The 18,557-nt window shown below is 41.3% G+C and overlaps 1 protein-coding gene across 1 annotated transcript in view; it reads left to right on the plus strand.

Annotated features, from left to right (window-relative positions):
- THEGL (theg spermatid protein like) overlaps positions 1-18,557 on the plus strand; it is a 61,197-nt gene that overhangs the window by 38,180 nt on the left and 4,460 nt on the right. The window contains exons 11-12 of the mRNA XM_006177341.2: positions 267-452; positions 18,116-18,243. The gene's annotated coding sequence lies outside the window, so the exon portion shown is untranslated. The remainder of the gene's footprint in view (positions 1-266; positions 453-18,115; positions 18,244-18,557) is intronic.

The raw sequence follows: 18,557 nt of genomic DNA on the forward strand, positions 1-18,557 counted from the left end.
CTGGATTTGAATCCAACAAAGAGAGAGTGTTCCTTTCCATGGTCAGTGCTGAGATAGGTTTGTGGTAGGAGGTTTGGCCCTCCTTAGATTGCAGAGCAAATGTTTTTTCTGTACTTTAGGAACAAATCACCTGAATCACACATTAAGCCTGATATGTGAATTGATAACTGAAGCCCAACTAGAATTTATCTGGGTCTAGGATAAATCATGACATTTATAAAACTCAAGTACATTTCTGAGATACCTTCAATGTTTGTACATTTCAGAACACGGTGAAATGTATATATTAAGAAGTACTCTGAAAAGATGGACTTCTGGCAAGGCTGCAAGAGGAACTCCAGTGACCACACTCCCCAGTGAAACTTGTGAACATTAATTTTTTTTTTAATTAAAGCTTCTGGAAACGGTCCCAAGGACAAACAGCAAATATCTATGAAAATTCAGTAAGAAAGGTGAGAGTCTGTGATATTCGAACCACATTTAGGCAGACTGTTGTTTCTTACCACAAATTCCAAGTTCTGTTTTAAAATTCCTAAATTATGTTCACCTTTTGCCTACTCCCTTTGACTTGGATACAAGAATCTTAGAACCTAATGAGCATCATGTTCAAACATTGTGAGCCCCTCAGTAAGTAAAATTCCTAGCATTGTGACTAGTCACAGTAGGAAATCAAAAATTGGTAGGCACCATCCTCATTATCATCAGTGTGGCATCAGTAGCAGCTACCAGCAATATCACCTCCACCACCACCCCGGGAAGGGCCATTTCCTCATGCCCCTCTTCTACCTGGTTTCTTGTGCTTTAATCTGAATTTGTTTTTACTTGCTCCATGGAGTGTGTATATGTGTGCCTGTTCATATGCATGTGTGCCTGTCTTTAGTATGTGTTTATGTGTAAACTGAAAACTTCCTAAATCCTTTAAAGAAGTGGTTAAGTTATAATTAAATAGTCTCACTGAGGAATGTTACAGAGGCCTGTAATGAACTACCGAGTGTTATGATAATTTCACTAAGAGGCTCGAATGTGTTCTCACCCCTTTTCACTTTCAAGGGTAATAGCTGTGAATGTCTATGTTTCCGCAGCTTTTATTCCCAAATAGTAGGAGTTAACTGTCAGGCCTTGGAGTGATTTTCAGCTCCCTGTTAGAAGGAGAAAGGTGGAGAATGTGATTTTCTCCTTATTAGATACGTGAAATTTAGGAAAGTTAAGATTGTCCATTTTGGAATACAGCATCAATCAGACTATTCATGGTCTACCTGAAGTGTCAAAGGATTTTTTTCAAAAAGCTACTAGTTAAGGAAGGCCCAGAATTTCTCTGGACAAATAATAAAGGTTAAAACTGTTTTATCCTGTTCTACATTATAATATTCCCTCCTTTCCTCCTCTGATTCTCCAAAACAAACAAAATGAAACCTTAATTGAAAGTTCCCATTAGATCAGGTTAAACAGGATTTTTGCTGAACTTGACTATCATTGTGCCCCAGCTCAACATCTGAATAGTCTATTTTCGTAACTCAGTTAAGTGTTGACTAACTTCACATTGAATTAATTATTAAAGAAAAGCTCATTAAAATGTTGATATAAAATATGTTTTGATTTTTTTGAACAGTAGGAAAATTAAATTTATTCATCTAAATATTGAAAAGAGAATGGGTATTGTTGACTAAACTTAAATGGTGTACTAATGAGTGTTAATTGACCACTATTATTCTGGTAGTTGTAATTGAAAAGTAATAGCAAAGAAGTACCTCACATTTAAGTAGTAATTTTAATTTCTTTAATTCCCAAATATTACTAGTTTACCTTCAGTTATACTGTAAGAAGAGATAGAGAAGACATGATTCTACCTTGTTTATATTTCTTACTGAAAAACAACGAGATGTTATGTACCTTTATTTAACTTTAACAGTGCTAAACTATGGGGAAAAAAGTGATAAACTGAATCCTCCTGGTGTTGTCTCATTATATTTAACCATGGATTTTCTGCCTTTTTTGAACAATTTATGAAATGTTCTGTACTTTGGATTTTTGTCTGAAAGACAGACTAGACATATTGAATACTCTCTCCAGATTGTTTTAAAAATTAGTAGCTAATTTTAATTATTTTTAAATTATTATTTTATTATTCATTATTCTAAATAGCTTCTTTGGAAACCAGAAGGAAAAATTATATACATGCAATATATGTATACTTTTTTTATACATATACATTTTAAATTTGACCTCAACCACTTCTTTTTTTTAAATTGAGGTGAAATTGGTATATAACACCATTTGGGAATTTTGAACTTGAGTTTTAGAATCAGACAGACCTGGGTTTGTATCCCACATGGATCATTTACCAGGTATGTGATTTTGAACAAATTCCCTAACTCCCTGTGCCTCAGTTTCTTTATGTGTAAAGTGAGTTCCTACTGCACTATTTTAAAGATTAAATAAAAGTATGTAATAAGGTATGAATAGGGAAAAGTTGTTTAAAAATTCAGCTCCTTTTGCCGTCTGTGGGGGTGGCATAATTCATATCACCAGGAAAATAAATATATTTGTGGCTTGATTCATACATTAAATGAATGTTCATTGAATATCTTTCTTTGCCAGGTACTGTGCTGGGCACTGGAGCTATCATAGTGAGCTGAACAGATATGGGCTCTGCTCTCTTGCGCTGTTTAGTCATTTGGGAGAGATGGATGCTATTCAGACATTCACAAATAAGTGTAAAATTACAGCAGTGGCAAGTGCTACGAGGAGAGGTTATAGTGCTATGAGGTGACGGATTAGAGAACTTTGACTCCCTCGGGAAGGTGAGGGAAAGCGTCTTTAATGAAGGGACGTTTGGGCTGAACTCTAAAAACTGAGTGGGGTTAACTAACAAAGAGGGGACAAGAAGTCAGTCCAGGTAGTGAGAACACGTGTTTAGTGGCCGTCTGTTGATTTGGGGGCCACACTGCACCCATTCCTGCCTCTTCTGGTAAGAACTCCCAGTTTTCTCTTAGGGAATTACTTTCTCTTCACTGATAGAGGATTATTGGGGCTTTTATTCCAGGTGCCCTGGCCCAGGCCTGGTCACGTGGCCTGAGCCAGCCAGGCTCGCTGATCTCTCCTCCAGGGCAGAGTGGTGCAAGTGGCAGGGGTGGCTGGAGCCAGTACTTCCCAGTAATGGCGACCTGATGAGGCTTCATTTTGCTCCTCCTGCTGTGTCCCTGGAGCTGCCCTGGCCCTCCCATGGCCCTTCACCTATTCCTTTGACAGAGGAGCTGTGCACAGCCTTCCAGTAAACCGCCTGTGGTAGATGTGGGACTGAACGGCCAATGTGGCTCAGATAGGAAGTAAAAAGACGTTGTGTGATCAATGAGGAGGCAGAGGATGGAAGCCAGGCTGTACCGGGCCCTGGAGGCCATGTTTAAGATTTCAGTCTTTATCCTGAAGCCAGTGGGAGCTGTTGAAATAATTTAAGCATACGGATAATGTAATCATGGTTGCCTTTTGAAGAAATTACCTTGACAGATAAATTGGGGAGGGGGCAGTGGCGATTGGCAGACAAGTTAGGAGGCTACTTAGTAGATCAGATGAAGGGTGTGAATAGCTTGGTGGTACCGTGATGGAGATGGGAAGAAGTGACAGAATTGAGAGGTAGTTGAGGAGGTGAGTTCTCACAGGATTTAGTGATGAATTGGATATGGGGTAGGGGAGAGAAAAGCATTCAAGATAATTCTTGATTTCTAGTTTCTGAAACAGGATAGATAGTGAGACTCTGAATATACAGATGGACAATGGCCAGGCCGTATATGACAACAGAACTCTGACCCACAACCTCTGTAGCAACCAGGTTAGGAATCCAAACCACAACCTCTGTAGCAGCCAGCCTAGAATGGTCAGGATCTGGTCAATGGTCCCTCTTGGTGCCTACTTTTGGCCTCCACTCCCAACTCATTATCAACCAGAGAAAGCCAAATATATTCCATAAGTGACTCACATATGATGCCCAGTTTCTAAGTTAGCTGATCTCCAAATTCCCCATGCCAACAGTGTCTAACAGAGCGTTCCCAAAGCCTTTGTCCCCTGCCCGCAGCTATAAAACTGGCCCACTCCTCTGCCTTTGAGTCTCTGCCAAATGCAAGTGGTGGCGGCTGACTCCCTTGGCATAGCAATCTCTGAGTAAATAGCCTGGATGTGTTCTCATTTAGCTGATCTTCCTTTATTTCCACAATAGTTACCCTTTGACTGACAGGGAGATGACCAAAAGAGTGGAGAAGCGTGGGCTCAGTTCTGGACACTTAGGTTAGAGGATGCCTTTGAGACATCGAAAAGGGGATGGCAGGGGCAGGGCTGATGGACCCTAGGCACTTTTGCCTGTCTGCGTCCTTTGTTCCTTAAAATAATATTAAAAATTATATTTTATGACTGCATTAGTATAAAGATGAACATGTTAATATTTTATATTAAGGCTGTTTTGTTACTAAAAGTTCATTTTTCCCTTCTCATATAAAAATAACTAAAACATTTTTGTAAGCTCCTAAAAATATTGTGGGCTGTAGGCAGCAGGCCTACTGTGCCCAGTGGAGCAATTGGCCAGGTTCAGGCAGGCAGTCCTTACATGAGTCTGTGTTGCAGCACTGAGACCTGAGATCTCCTGGAGATACACATGTGCACGGCATCCCGGTTAGCTGTGGTTGGAGCCAGGAGGTGAGAGGTGGGACCAGGTGAGGGGGAACCGTGACTTGATATTTGCTGATGTTAGAGAATTGCTATTAATTATATTTAGGAGGGTATTGGTTGTGGTTTTAAAAGAAATTCTTTTAGAGATGCAAGCTGAAACATTTGTGAATAAAGTGATATCTGGAGTTTGCTTTGCAATAATCCCAGCGGGGTAGCGGATGAGGGTATAGATGAAGTAACTCTTTGTTGTGAGTTGAGGATTGTTGAAACTAAGTGATTGGCATAGGGTTCATTGTAATATTCTCTCTTCTATTAGATATGTTTGAAGTTTTACATAATAAAGTGCAAGGTAGGAGGGGAGCAAGATGGACGGTTACAGGTCTCAGCAGAGGCTTCAGGGGCCTGAGCAATGTGAAACTCCCCCAGCACTCTGCATGCCAGTCAGTCTGCTTTACTCCCACGTGTTTGGTATAGAGGCTGTTTAAAGTGGAACCAAGGTAAGGTGTTTGCACTCCGTGCCTGGGGTTAGTGTGGGGGAGAAATAGCACATACAAAAGGTGAGAATTCATAACTTGGTGGAAGTGGGATCATGAGGAATACCCACTAGGAATAATAAGACAAACCCCTGCTCCCACCGCGAATCCAGGGGCATGGGAGGGACTCGGGACTTTCACCACACTTACATGGGGGAGAGGTTTCAAGTCAATTCTAATTGAATTTTCAAAGGTCAGGATGCCTCTGTTGACCTCTGGGCTGCAATGCTTGACACACCAGATGTAAAGAATAAGTGGGAACAGAGAAGGTGTTTAAGACTTGTTTGTTAACCTGGATTTGGTTGATGGAAAAAAATGGGGGCATAAATGTTACATGGCTTTCGCAGTCAAGGGGAGAGGAAGTGAAGGCAGCTCTACTTCTGGTCAAGGAGGCTGATTCTGTAATAAGGCTCCACCAAGTATTAGTGATACAATCTTGTACAAATTACTTAGCTTTTCAATGAAAAGGGGCTAATAGTGTTTGCTACTGAGATATGGAAGTTTCTGATAAATTATACCCATCCGTTCCCTGCCGGAGTCCAGAAACTATTGAGAAACCTGGGCAGATGGAATTCAGAATAATTCATATACTACCTATAATGCTGTTTGGAGAATGTGATTTTGGTGGACCAAATGGATTTCTAATTTCTAATGGATTTCTCCTCTTGAATTGGACTGAATCTCTCGGCAGTTCTGCTCCATCCCCCAGAGCAGACAGAATGCACTCTATCCATGCCACCATTGGCAGCAGAGACCTAGCCCAGGCAGTAAGGACAAGGAGCCTGAAGTCACGTGTTCTTTCACAGTTTGTGTTGGTTTTTCTTCTCCATCTGGGAGGGACTGCCAGGTGGGAAAGCTTCCCCACCCATAGCTGCATGCATCTGCCTGCCTGCCTGCTCGCTGTTGCCAAGGCATGGTCTGCTAGAACTTCCAGGATGTTGGGCATCTTAGGCTGGAGTGCAAGACAGGGCAGGCAGAAGGCTGGAGACAGAGAAAGGTGGCTGTGGGGAGCAGGGGAGCAGAAAGAAGCAGCTGGTCTTCAGTGTGAAGTGGGGAGTGAATCTGCCCCAGGATACTAGGGACACGATGGTGGGGGGCAGGCAGCTGCTCTGTGAACAGGGTGAGGGTGGCTGTGGCTTGAGCAGATGCACATCAAAGGAAAGCAATAACAGACCCCAGGTAACACACCATGGTTTCTGTAATCGTCTAAGCAGACAGAAGTGCCCTGGGGCTTGAATAGTTTGAAAGTACCACAGCCCTGGCTTCCACAAGCTTAAAGCTTGGGTCAGGGTAGCCTGGGTCAGGGAGCCATTTCCTGCTTCCCTTATCATTGGTGGAGAAAGAATAAGTGACTGTGTTGTCTGATGTCAAATTTATAGGGAGGCAGTGTAGACATGGCTGGGAGTGTATTTTCTGGAATCAGAATGACAGAATTTGAACCCTGGGCTCACCACTTACTATCTCTATGTCTTTGAATAAATTTACTAACTCCTCTGGGCCTCAGTTTCCCCATTTGCAAAACGGAGATAAAAATAATACTGTCAAATGCTGCTCCCCAAAGCACCACCAAGGAGCTGGTGGACCAAGCAGAGCTGAGTTTATAGCTCAGTGAGATAAGGGAGATCCTGACCTTGACAGAGTCTTAACAGCATGAAATAAAGAAAGGGCAGTGGTGGGATATTTATGAGTTTCAGGCTTGATTAGAATTGGGCAAGAGCTTGACAGATACAGCAAGGTGAGGATTTCTGAAGGAGCCTTTGAGAATTGATGAGGCCAGTGGAGTGCCTTCAGGATAATACAAATTGTGTGTAAGAGTTTCCTAAGGTATATTACTGAAGGTGGTGGGTAAAAGTCATGTGAATGCAGACTGTGAACTGTGTGGGTGCATATGGTTTGGGTTCAAGTTCTCCAGCTTACCTCCAGCATTGTTTGAAGATTAAATGAGACATGGGTGAGTGCCCTGAGTGTAGGCACGCCTCATGGTCAATACTCAATGACTGTTATCATTACTGTGTTATTTTCTCATCCAGCCCCCATTTCTCCTGCAAGTTTGCTAGTGCATCAAATTCCACCTCCAGAATTGTTTTCCCATAACCTGAGGCTTTATCCCTTTTTCAAAATGCAAACACAGACAGAAACCAAATCAGCCATTTATACCTCAGCATGTCAGAGTTTATAAAATCCTAGAAGCTGAGAATATAAGCTGTACTAACCCCTTAGGAGAAATAGCCCCATACATCCTTAAGCTATTCTGAAGGGGCCTTGCCTTGCACATGCACAATTCCAGCAAGACTAAAGGACAACAAACAGCACTGGATCCCGAGCCCCTGAATTTCTCCCTTTCAATCTGGTGCGTCAGGCTGCTCCAGTCTTTTAAGATGTTCTTACCTCCTCGGTGTTTGTGCTTGCCCGGGGTTCACCAGAGAGACAGAAGCAGCGTGAGGGTATCTTCCTTCCTCCCTCCCTTCCTTCCTTCCTATCCACCTGTCTGTCTATCTGGGATTTATTATGAGGAATTGGCTAATGAGATTATGGAGGCTGAGAAGACCCATGATCTGCTGTCTGCAAGCTGGAGATCCAGCAAAGCCAGGGGTATAATTCAGTTGGAGTCTGAAGGCCTGAGACCCAGGGGATCTGATGATATAAATTCCAGTCTGAGCGCCTGAGATGATATGTCCTAGCTCTAACAATAAGGCAATTTAAAAAAAGAGGCAAATTCCATCTTCTGCTTTTTGTTCTATTCAGGCCCTCAACAGATTAGGTGATGCCCACCCACATGGACGAGGGCCATCCACTGAGTCCACCAGGGCAAATAATTAATCTTACCTGGAAACACCCTCGCAGACGCATCTAGAAATGATATTTAGTCTGGGTGCCCCCTGGCCATTCAAGTTGGTGCATCGAATTAACCGTCACACCCAGTGACAGAAAGGAGCGGGGGATTTGCAGGTGGAAGAGGGATGCTTGCTTATCTCGAGAGAAGGAATCTGGTTTGTTCTTGAAATCACACACTGCCGGTGAAGCTCCTTAGGTCGGGGAGTTTGTAAGCTGCTTCAGTTCACCTCAGAGGACCTGTGCTCAGTCATCTCTCTGGCAGTTATCTGCAGCATGCCAACAGGCTCTGGACCTGGGGAGCTCAACCCTGGCTGTACCTTAGAGTCACCAGGGGAGCTTTAGAAGAATACCTAAACCAGGTCTGCCATTGCAACCCCTGACCATCCAGCCCTCCACCAGCTGAACCGAAATGTTAAGGTGAGGCCCAGGAACCACTCTTTCAAAAGTTGCCCAAGTGGTACTGCTGCACAGCTTGAGAACCACTGCTCTAGATAAGTGCTACTCAGACTTTCCCTGCACAAGAAATCACTCAGAGGACTTGTTACAACACAGATTCTGGAGTTTCACTCCCCAGAGATTCTGATTCAGCAGGTCTGGGTTGGGGCTTGAAAATAAGCACTTTGTGAGTCTAAAACGTTAGAAAGGAAAAACTTTTCCTTTACCCTGTTAGGTTTAGTGTCCTTGGGCCTGTGAATTAAACTGACAAGAGGGAGATTAATGGGGTAAAAAGGTTTATTCGTATGCATATGAAAGCCAACAAAAGAAGTAGCTGGCTCTTTAAATGGGTGACGTTAGAGAGGTTTATAGACCTAACTTAGTAAGGACGAGGGAGGGAAGAAAAAGGCTCTACGGGAAGACAAATAGGTTTCTTCAGGAAAGACAAATGGGTTTTTAGGAGAACAAATGGGAGAGAAGAAGGTTTGTGAGAATGTTTATGCAGGTGCAGTGGTCTTTCTGCCTTCCGAGCTGTGGAACTCCCCAGATGGGATTTATGGCAGCCTCGTTTCCCAGAGTTTGCTGCTTTTAGTCAGATAAGGGAAGTTCTGAGACTTCTTTCCGCATCTGCTGAATCTCAAATGTCTTCAGCTTAAAATAATCTTCATATCAACTCTTGGTCCCCACAACAGTAGTATGATGTGGAAATACTGTCTTGCTGCATAAGGAAATGACTTATAAACTGTTCTCTGGTGCTGCCTGGCATCTGGCCATGTCTCTTTAGCCAGCAAACTGTAATTCTCTTCACTTTCAGTGTCAGAACTATGGTTATTTGAAGACATCTCAAATTCTACCTGTGATTTTAGCATTTATTACATTGTTATTCTGACATATGCTATTACTATAATTTAAAAGATTTTTATAGGATTTTACAAATCGTATAAAATATTATTCAAGTTATGATATTGCTAAAACTAGGGCTTGAAAAATGCAACCATAAATCAAAAAGTTCAAAATCAAAGTTAGATATGATAAAATGGTGTGAGTAAGGCCAATTAACCAAACTAATGCTGTGCTATTAAAGAGATAACCCTGTGGGGCAATTTAAAAATAGTGCCTAAAATTAAAAGCAGCGTTAAAGAAAAAATATGCTCTAATAGTTACAGATTTTTGTACTCCAGGAATACATCCCTCGTAGTCTTTATTTATTCCTTTGGGAAAATGAATCTTAATTTATGAGAGATCTTCCAAAAACTTGTTATTTGAGTAAAATATGACCTCTGTAAAAGAGGGTGGACAAAAGCTAGACACTATTTAGTTCATGAGTAAAGGATCAAATTGTAATTCAGTGGCAGTTGTTTACGTAGAAGAGCTGAAATTTGAACAAACATCTCAAAACTGTAGGGCAATTAATCCTGCAAAATCATGGCAACTATAAGGTAATTCATCCTTAAAAATTATGGCAAGATTAGAGGTGACAAGTATGTGAACCGTGCTGTACATGGAATAAGATCTATGAGATAATGCTGATTGAAAACAATTTGAATTCAAAGCAGTACAGTTATTACAGCTATAGACAAAATAAAAGCCTGTCTACTGATAAAGATGGGGACTTAATTTAAACCTATGTAAATATTGCTTATATTCATTGGGCCATCATTTTCTCCAGAGTTGTTTGTGTTAATAATAAGAGCAAGTTGAAAGAGGGGAGAGTATAGCTCAGGGGTAGAGTATATGCCTAGCAGGCACAAGGTCCTGGGTTCAACCCCAGTACCTCCATTAAAAATATATAAATAAAAACCTAATTACCTCCCCTCAAAATAAAAAATAAAGAAATAAAAATTAAAAGAAAAAAAGCAAATTGGAGTGGTTGTCAGGTTTGGGAGGGGAAGAGAGGAAAGATGAATCTGTGGAGCACAGGAGATTTTTAGGGGAATGAAATTATTCTGTATGGTATGTTAATGGTAGATGTGTGGCATTATGCACTTGTCCAGATCCACAGACTGTACAACACAGAGTGAATCCTAATGTAAACTATGGATGTTAGTTAATAATAATGTATTGATATTGGCTCATCAATGATAACAATTGTACCACCCTAATACAACATATTAATAGTGGGAGAAAATGAGAGGGGAGGAGATATATGGGAACTCTGTACTGTCCACTCAATTTTTCTGAAAACCTAAAACTTTCCCCCAATTATAAAGTCTATTAATTAGGAAAAAAGGTAAATTAGTGGTTGAGGAGATTGTTGCATGATACATTCTTGGGGAAATCTTGAATCATCCAACACAAATCTGGTTAAAACATGCTTTCGGTTTCGGTCTTTTGTTTACTCTGCATAAAGGTGCATTGTTTATTTTGCAAGGGCATAAGGATTAAGAACAAAATGAGAGCAATAGAATGTCTTGTACCTGTTGCCAAAATAAGCTTTCTCACTTGGTTGACTATCATGAACATTAAATCAGTCTACTCAGAGGAATAAATTTCACCCTTCATAGGAAAATTTCTAAATCTTCTTCAATTTATTTAGTAAGTAAACACTATCTTAGCAATTATCACTACAGGATTCACCGTGTCAACAAACATATATGAAGGTGTTTAACGAAGGGCTTTATTGTTAGTATCTTGTTGATCAGTAATCACACATTTAACTTTGTCAGTTTTTTTGTTTTTGTTTTTGCTTTTGCCTAGGCAGAGAACCAGGTCTGTGACCTCTTCTCTGCGGTGGAGAATTCAAACTTGAGCTCACGATCAGACCCCAGTTTCCTCTAGCCCTGGGGCCGTTTACATCCTTCCCCTCTTGCCGTTCACCACCTTCAATCGTGGACATAATCTCAGGTCTATGAATAACATGTCTTTATTCTAACTCGGCTTGATATCAGTCCTCAAGCCTTACTCCACTGAGCTGCTGGGAAAACAGCCTCGCATCTTTCTGGGGTTCCAAGAGCCTCCGTCCGAGTGCCAAGATATTGAGTGGTGGGGCTTGGAGGTGGGGTGGGGATGATCCTCTGGGCCTTGGTCCATGCAGGCTACTGCTAGGACGTGTCATCTCTGTCTGCCTGTTCCCTGCAGGTCCTCCCCCTGTCTGCTGCTTTCCTCCGTGACTGGCGTGTGGGAGTCCTTGGCAGGGCTGCCTTTGATGCTATCTGCCTCGGCACATTCTCTCTCTGGGATTTTTTCCTGTAGTAGTAACTGTGCCAAGCCAGGCACAGATCTTTTCTGCTCCTGGAATCCACAGCCTCTCATTTTTTCCTCTTGACTCTCACCTGTAAAAAAAACTCTTTCCAGTCTGGGGATGACACAGATTCTCTTTCTTTAATCTTTTCCACGAGGTCCCACCCTAGGATTCCCTAAGGGCTTTGGCTTCTGGAACAAAAAGCAAAAATACTTTCAAACTATATCTGTTTTCTCCCTTGTACATCCCTTCCTCAGGGCAATGAAGCCAGAGCCTGCTGGGATGGAAGGAAGGGAAAGGAGTCCTACAGAGAGAAAAAGGAAGAAGTCCGTATTTCAGAATATTATTTGGCCATGTGTTTTATTTGTATGGAGGCCTTCTCTCTCTCATAGGCTGTCTGACAGTGTGAGTTGTTTTCCCCAGCACCTGTGGAGTGAGACCAGGTACGCCCCTGACAGTCTCTGGTGGTTCTTCCTTAAGCCTTGGCCAGCTGTGAGGAGAGCCCTGGAGCGCTTTTGTGGGTTCACGATGGTGGCATCCCTGCTGCTAAATCCTAAGACTTCCCTTCCCAGGTGTTGCCAACTATTACATCTTCGGCCGCCTTTGGAGACATTGGATACGTCTGAACACAGTTAACCAGAATAGGTGAAATGTCAGAACTGGTTTTCATCAAATGGAGAGGCTTTGGTCCAAATCATTAAGAGGATGCTGAATGCATTGACCATATTACTTGGCAGGAGGGGGAGGGAGGGGCAAGAAACCTTAATACTTTGAGTCTCCGACCCCTAAATGCCACAGGGCTTCTCCGGAATTCTCACATCACATACTCTAAGCTGAGGCACTGAAGACCTATCTTAAAATGTAAACGTGCTATTAGGTGATTTTAGGTGACCTTGGTTACTCAGCAGGGCATAAACCTTGAAGGAATGAGACACAGGACCTGTTAAGTTTGGATAGAAGAAGGTGGGGGTGGGGAAAAGAAAAAGCCACAGCCTCCTGTGGGAGACTAGGATGAGAAATGGAATACGAAAGGGGCTCAGAAACCAGTCCAATAGTTTATCATTTTGTTCAGGGTGGGTATGCTCTACATCTGCGGAAGGGGTGAGCCCGTCCGCTTTCTTTTTTGTGGGTTGTCGGTTGAGACCTTGATTCATTCTCCTTTCAACTGCGTAGGGAGCTGCGAGGTTCAGTTCCTTGGGGTTTGCGCTGTGTGGGCTGGAGTCCCACGGCCCTGGGAGGCTCACCACTGGGAAGCAGCACGCGGATGGAGGAGCGCGAATAAGCTCTCCGCTCCAACCACCTGTCCGCTCCTGCTTCCCCCGCCCGGGACTGACCGGGTCCTTAACGCCCCGCGCCCCTCGCGCCCCTCACCTTGTCCAGGCCATTAACTCTTTGTTGTTGTTTTTGTTGTTGTTTTCAGATATATCAATTAAAATTCAGATGTAATTGAATAATTGACATCTAACATTCTATTAGTTTCAGGTATACAACATAACGAGGCTAGGTGCTGAGCAGCCTGTCTAGTGAGAGCGGGTCCAGGCCTCATTCTCCCCCGGACCCCTGCGCCCAGCCCCGTGTCTGCCACCTCAGAGTCACTCACTCAACGTTAACTAAACTGAAATGAAACTGCGTTTAGTGCAGGTCTGTGGAATTTGGGTCTACCTCACCAAGCTTTTTAATATCCCCAAGTAAGTCTCGATTTATCTAAAAAATAGATAAATTGGTTTTATAAAGTGGCTCAGGAGATCCTAATTCCTTGTCTTTGCTTTTCCAGTTGCTCTGCACGCCCCTCTCTCCACAACCCCCTAAGCACCAAGGAGTGCACTATGCAAAGGAGTAGAAAGTGAAGGGAAAGGCCCCTTCTTAGCTTCAGACCAGACACTCATGTGCTTTTATGGAATAAGTATTTTGTACCAGGACTGGACAACAAAGTGGATTCCTGAGAGAAGATTAAAGGAATGACCGCGTTGGCCAGGGAAAAATACCGAAGGCTCTCTTCCCTCCAGCCAGCTGCTCAGCTCCTTGGAGCAAAACCACCCGTCTGAAGTTTGTGTTAGACCTGACCCTGCTGTGGCTTTCAGACTGTGTAAGGCAATTTCCCTGCTTATTATCCCTGTTTAGACTCAGCTAAACTCATAAACAGGACCTCTTAGGTTGCTGCCATTGTTCTGGAACTTTTGGGCTTTGAAGGTGGTCTAGGGCTTATTTATTAATTGGAGAACCTCAGATTCTTGGTTCACTAACTCATTAACCCTCACAGCTCCCACATCTTGGTGCACATGGAATAACTTAGTTGAAATGGAATTGAGTTGTCTAAACTTGCAAAAGATTCCAAATGGTTGCTCTTTGACCTTGTGGTGTATATGTGGCAAACTGTTTTCTGAAACCCAGACAGGACACATTTTTCCCCCATTTAAAAAAAATTGAAGTATCGTCAGTTTGCAATGTTGTGTCAGTGTCTGGTGTACAGCATAATTTTTCAGTCATACATATACATACCTATATTCCTTTTCATTGTAGGTTACTGTAAGATATTGAATATAGTTCCCTGTGCTATACAGTAGAACCTTGTTTACCTATTTTAGAGACAGGACACATTTGGACTGTGAAAAAGGATATTTGAAATCAACTGTCCTGGCGGCGGTTTTTGGTCACTTAATGTGTATTGCATATTATTTGGATAACTAAGTCATTTTCCCAACCTTGTTTTGCTTAGACAGATATGATAACTACTTGTATTCTATAACCTCACACCAATTTGAAGGTACTGCAGACAGTTGTGGGTAAGAGAAAGTAGGGATAAGAAAAACTCGTTCAGTTCTGAATGTTTCAGCAGTACAAGTGCTACTGATCTAAAATTAGTTATTTATAATTTATATTTCTATTATATAACTTAATATATGTCTATTTCTATATTATATTAAATTTAATGTATTATTAATATATAATGCATTTATATATGTGCATATATTAATAAATTCAAATAGTTTAAGTTTGATATATTAATTTGTTAATATATCAGGTGTTACATTAAATATTAATTATATATATTTGATTGGGAGTCCCTTTAGTAAATCAAGCAACTTGTACTTCATGGCTTAGTGAGTATCATTTGTTTAAGCAGCCAAATTCCAGTTGCCTTACTTTAAAGGCAAGAGTGCTTCCTTTGCTGCTAAGCTTTAGTCTAGTTTATTATTTTTCCTCATTTTGCCTTTGCTGAAAGCCGTTATATGAGTTATCTATTGCTGTGTAATAAACTACCCTGCAACTCAATGGCTTAAAACTTTAAGCATTTATTATCTCAGTTTCTGTGGATCTGGAGTCTGGGTGCAGCGTAGGTGGCTGCTTTAGCTCCTTGCTGGCTGGTGACTGGAAACTTCGCTCAGTTCTTTGACATGTGGGCCTCTCCAGAGGGCAGCTCTCAACATGGCAGCAGGCTCCCTCGGAGTAAGTAAGAGAGTGAGCAGAAGAGAGTAAGACAGAAGTCATAGTCTTTTTGTAACCTAATCTTGGAAGTGACATCCCATCCCTTTGTCATAGGGTGTAGCCCAGGCAAAGGGAGGGGATGCCACAAGAGCCTGAATATAAGGTGTAGAGATTTGGAGGCATTTTAGATGCTGCCTACTACAGCTAAAGAGGGGAGAGTGACCATTTTATTTATCAAAATTAATATGACCTAGATATGACACCACATACACAAGCAATAAAAAAAAAATAGGTAGATTAGATGTCATTGAAAGACTTTATGCATCAAAGAACACTATCAAGAAAGTGAAGACACGGACATAGAAGAACTATGTTACCAAAGGGGAAAGGGCAGAGGAGGGATAAATTAGGAGTTTGGAATTAACAGATACACATTACTATACATAAAATAGATAAACAACAAGGGCCTGTGTATAGCACAGGGAATTATATTCAATCTCTTATAATAACATATAATGGAAAAGAATCTAAAAAAAAAAGTACATGTATGTGTAATTGAATAGCTTTGCTGTACACCTGAAGCTAACATTGTAAATCAACTACACTTTAATAAAAAATAAAAAAAAATAAACTTAGAAAAAGTGAAGACAACCCACAGAGTGGGAGGAAATATTAGCAAACCATATATGTAATAACAGTCCAGTATCCAAAATATATAAAAAGCTCTTACAACTCAACAGTGAAAAGACTAACAACCCAATTTAAAAATAGGTGAGGGATTTACATAGACATTTCTCTAAAGAAAGTATACAAGTGGCCCACAAGTACATGAAAAGATGCTCGACATCATTAGTCATTAGGAAAACGCAGATCAAAATCACAATGAGTACCACTTCATATACACTATATTTTTATTTTTTACTTTTATTTTTTAATTAAAATTTTTATTCAAGTATAATTGATTTATAATACTGTGTTAGTTTCAAGTGTATACAGTATATTTTTTAAAAGTAGAGAATAACAAATGTTGACAACAATATGGAAAAATGGGAATTCTCACACATTGCTGGTGTAAAATGGTGCAGCCACAGGGAACAGTTTGGCAGTTCCTCTAAAAGTTAAATATATAGTTACCATGTGACCCAAGAGTGCCACTCCTAGGTGTAGACACAAGAGGAATGAAAATACACATGCACAAAAATACTTGTACATGAATGAGCATGGCAGCATTATTCACAATAGCCAAGAAGTGCAAATAATACAAATACCATCAACTGATAAGTGGAAAAACAAAATGTAGTATATCCATGGAATGTTATTCAGCCATAAAAAGGAATGAAGCACTGATACATGCTACAGCATGAATGAACCTTGAAAATCATGCTCACTGAGAAAACCTGACATAAGAGGCCATATATGATATGATTCCATTTATATGAAATGTCTGGAGTAGGTAAATCTATAGATAGAAAATAGATTAATGGTTGCCAGGGGCTTGGAGGAAGGGGGAGTAGAGACTGCTAGTAGATACAGGATCTCTTTTCAAGGTGATGGAAATGTTCTGAAATTATATAGTAGTGCTGGTTGCACAACTCTGTGAATACACTAAAATCCACTGAATTGTACACTTTAAAATGGTGAATTTTATGTTATGTGAATTATATCTCAATTTAAAAAAACTTTGTTTAGATTACTATGACCAACAGCAATAAGTATTTATTGAATATTCTGTAGCCTGCCAAGTACCCTGCTGAGTCGGGGTTCTAGAACTTAGGTCAGTGGTTTTCAACCTTGATGGCACATTAAAATCACGTGGGAGCTCTTAAAAATCCTGATGCCCAGGCCAGTTAAGTCAAAATCTCTGGGGTAGGATCCAAATCTCAGTCAGTTTTAGGGCCCCCATGTAATTTCAGGGTGCAGCCAAGGATGAGAACCACCAGCCCGAAGCACCATAACTCCTTAGCAAGTTGGGTTCCCTGCAGCAGTGACCACTCTCACGCCCTGTCTATCTTCTTTCCATTAACAGTAATCAGCAAAGAAAGCTGCATGGTCCCAAGTTCAGGCTCCTTATCTGAGTCAGGATGACTCCTCCATTTCTCCTAGTTTGCACTACTTTCCTTTCTGTGGGTGACTCAGAGTGTTCAGTGGTTGAAAGAGGGAATATTTTCTGCTTTACACTTTTTTTTTTTCATTTTGTGTTCGGTTGCTGTGATTCAACTGTGGGCAGAGATCATATGTTCCACTTTGGAACAAAAGTTGGCTTTTGTCCAAATGGGTTTGCACTTTTGTCCTGAAAAACCTGGATTTTATAGTTTGTGAAGTTCTGAGCAAATAAAGATACAAGGAGCTAGAAATGTGAGGACTTTTTCGCTGGGCCTGAGTGCTTACTGTCTTTGGTATTGATCCTCTAACTGTGATACTTCGTAGTTCATTTAATGTCTTCACTCTTGGCCTCCCAGAGCCTTAGTCTGCTGCTCTAAGTCCTACGTTGCCAGCAGCTCACCATGTTGCTTTTGTGCGGCTTTCACTCTGTTTGGCAAACCTTTGTCGTCTTGGGTCCCAAACCACAGTGGTCCTAGTTAAATCCACCAACCAAAGTACTAACTTTTTTTTCATTTATCCCAGAAGCTGAAGCCAATTTGTGAAAAAGGTAGAAATGGGTGAAAAAATAGAAAGAGCCATGAAGGATCAGCAACAGCTCCTTTCGGCTACAGAAGGGCCGATGAGGTTCTAGCTAGTAACCCACCCTGGTGGTAGGTGATGGGAGTAAATACAGTTGGTGCTCTGTACTCGGGAGTTCTGTATCCGCAGATTCAACCAATCATGGGTCAAAAGATATTTGGAAAAAAATTTTTGGAAAGTTCTCAAAAGCAAAACTTGAATTTGTCCAGTGCTCTAGCAACTATTTACACAGTATTTACATTGTATTAGGTATTATAAGTAATCTAGAGATAATATAAAATATATGGGGGATGTGCATAGATTATATGCAAATACGATGCTATTTTCTATGAGGAACTTGAGCATCCAAGCATTTTGTTATCTGCAGGGGTCTTGGAACCAATCCTCCAAGGAATAACTATACACAGGATCAGCTCTGGCACCACTTACAGCATTGCTGAGAGAAAACTCTAGCAGAGAGACTGAGTGGAGACTGGCAACTGCAGAAAACTTCAGGTAAGTAAGGATACAAAAAATCTCATAGGTCTGTGGAATGGAGGAAGCCCTGACAAGAAAGGACAGGGAAGTAACAAGCAGAGGCATGTGTATCTGCCCCTTGTGACTAGTGGAAACCAGCTATCTTCCTAGGATTACACAAAGTAGAAAGCACAAGGCTTAAGTATAAGCTCAACAAATTTTTACATATATATACCTTTGAAACCACCAGCCAAATCAGTATTTAAAGAACATTTTCATCTTCCCAGAAAATTCTCTCTTGCCTTTCCTCACTCAGAAGTAGCCCCTGTTCTTATTTATGTCACTGTCAATTA

This window comes from Camelus ferus, chromosome 2 (assembly GCF_009834535.1).
Source record: "Camelus ferus isolate YT-003-E chromosome 2, BCGSAC_Cfer_1.0, whole genome shotgun sequence".
NCBI classification, from domain to species: domain Eukaryota; kingdom Metazoa; phylum Chordata; class Mammalia; order Artiodactyla; family Camelidae; genus Camelus; species Camelus ferus.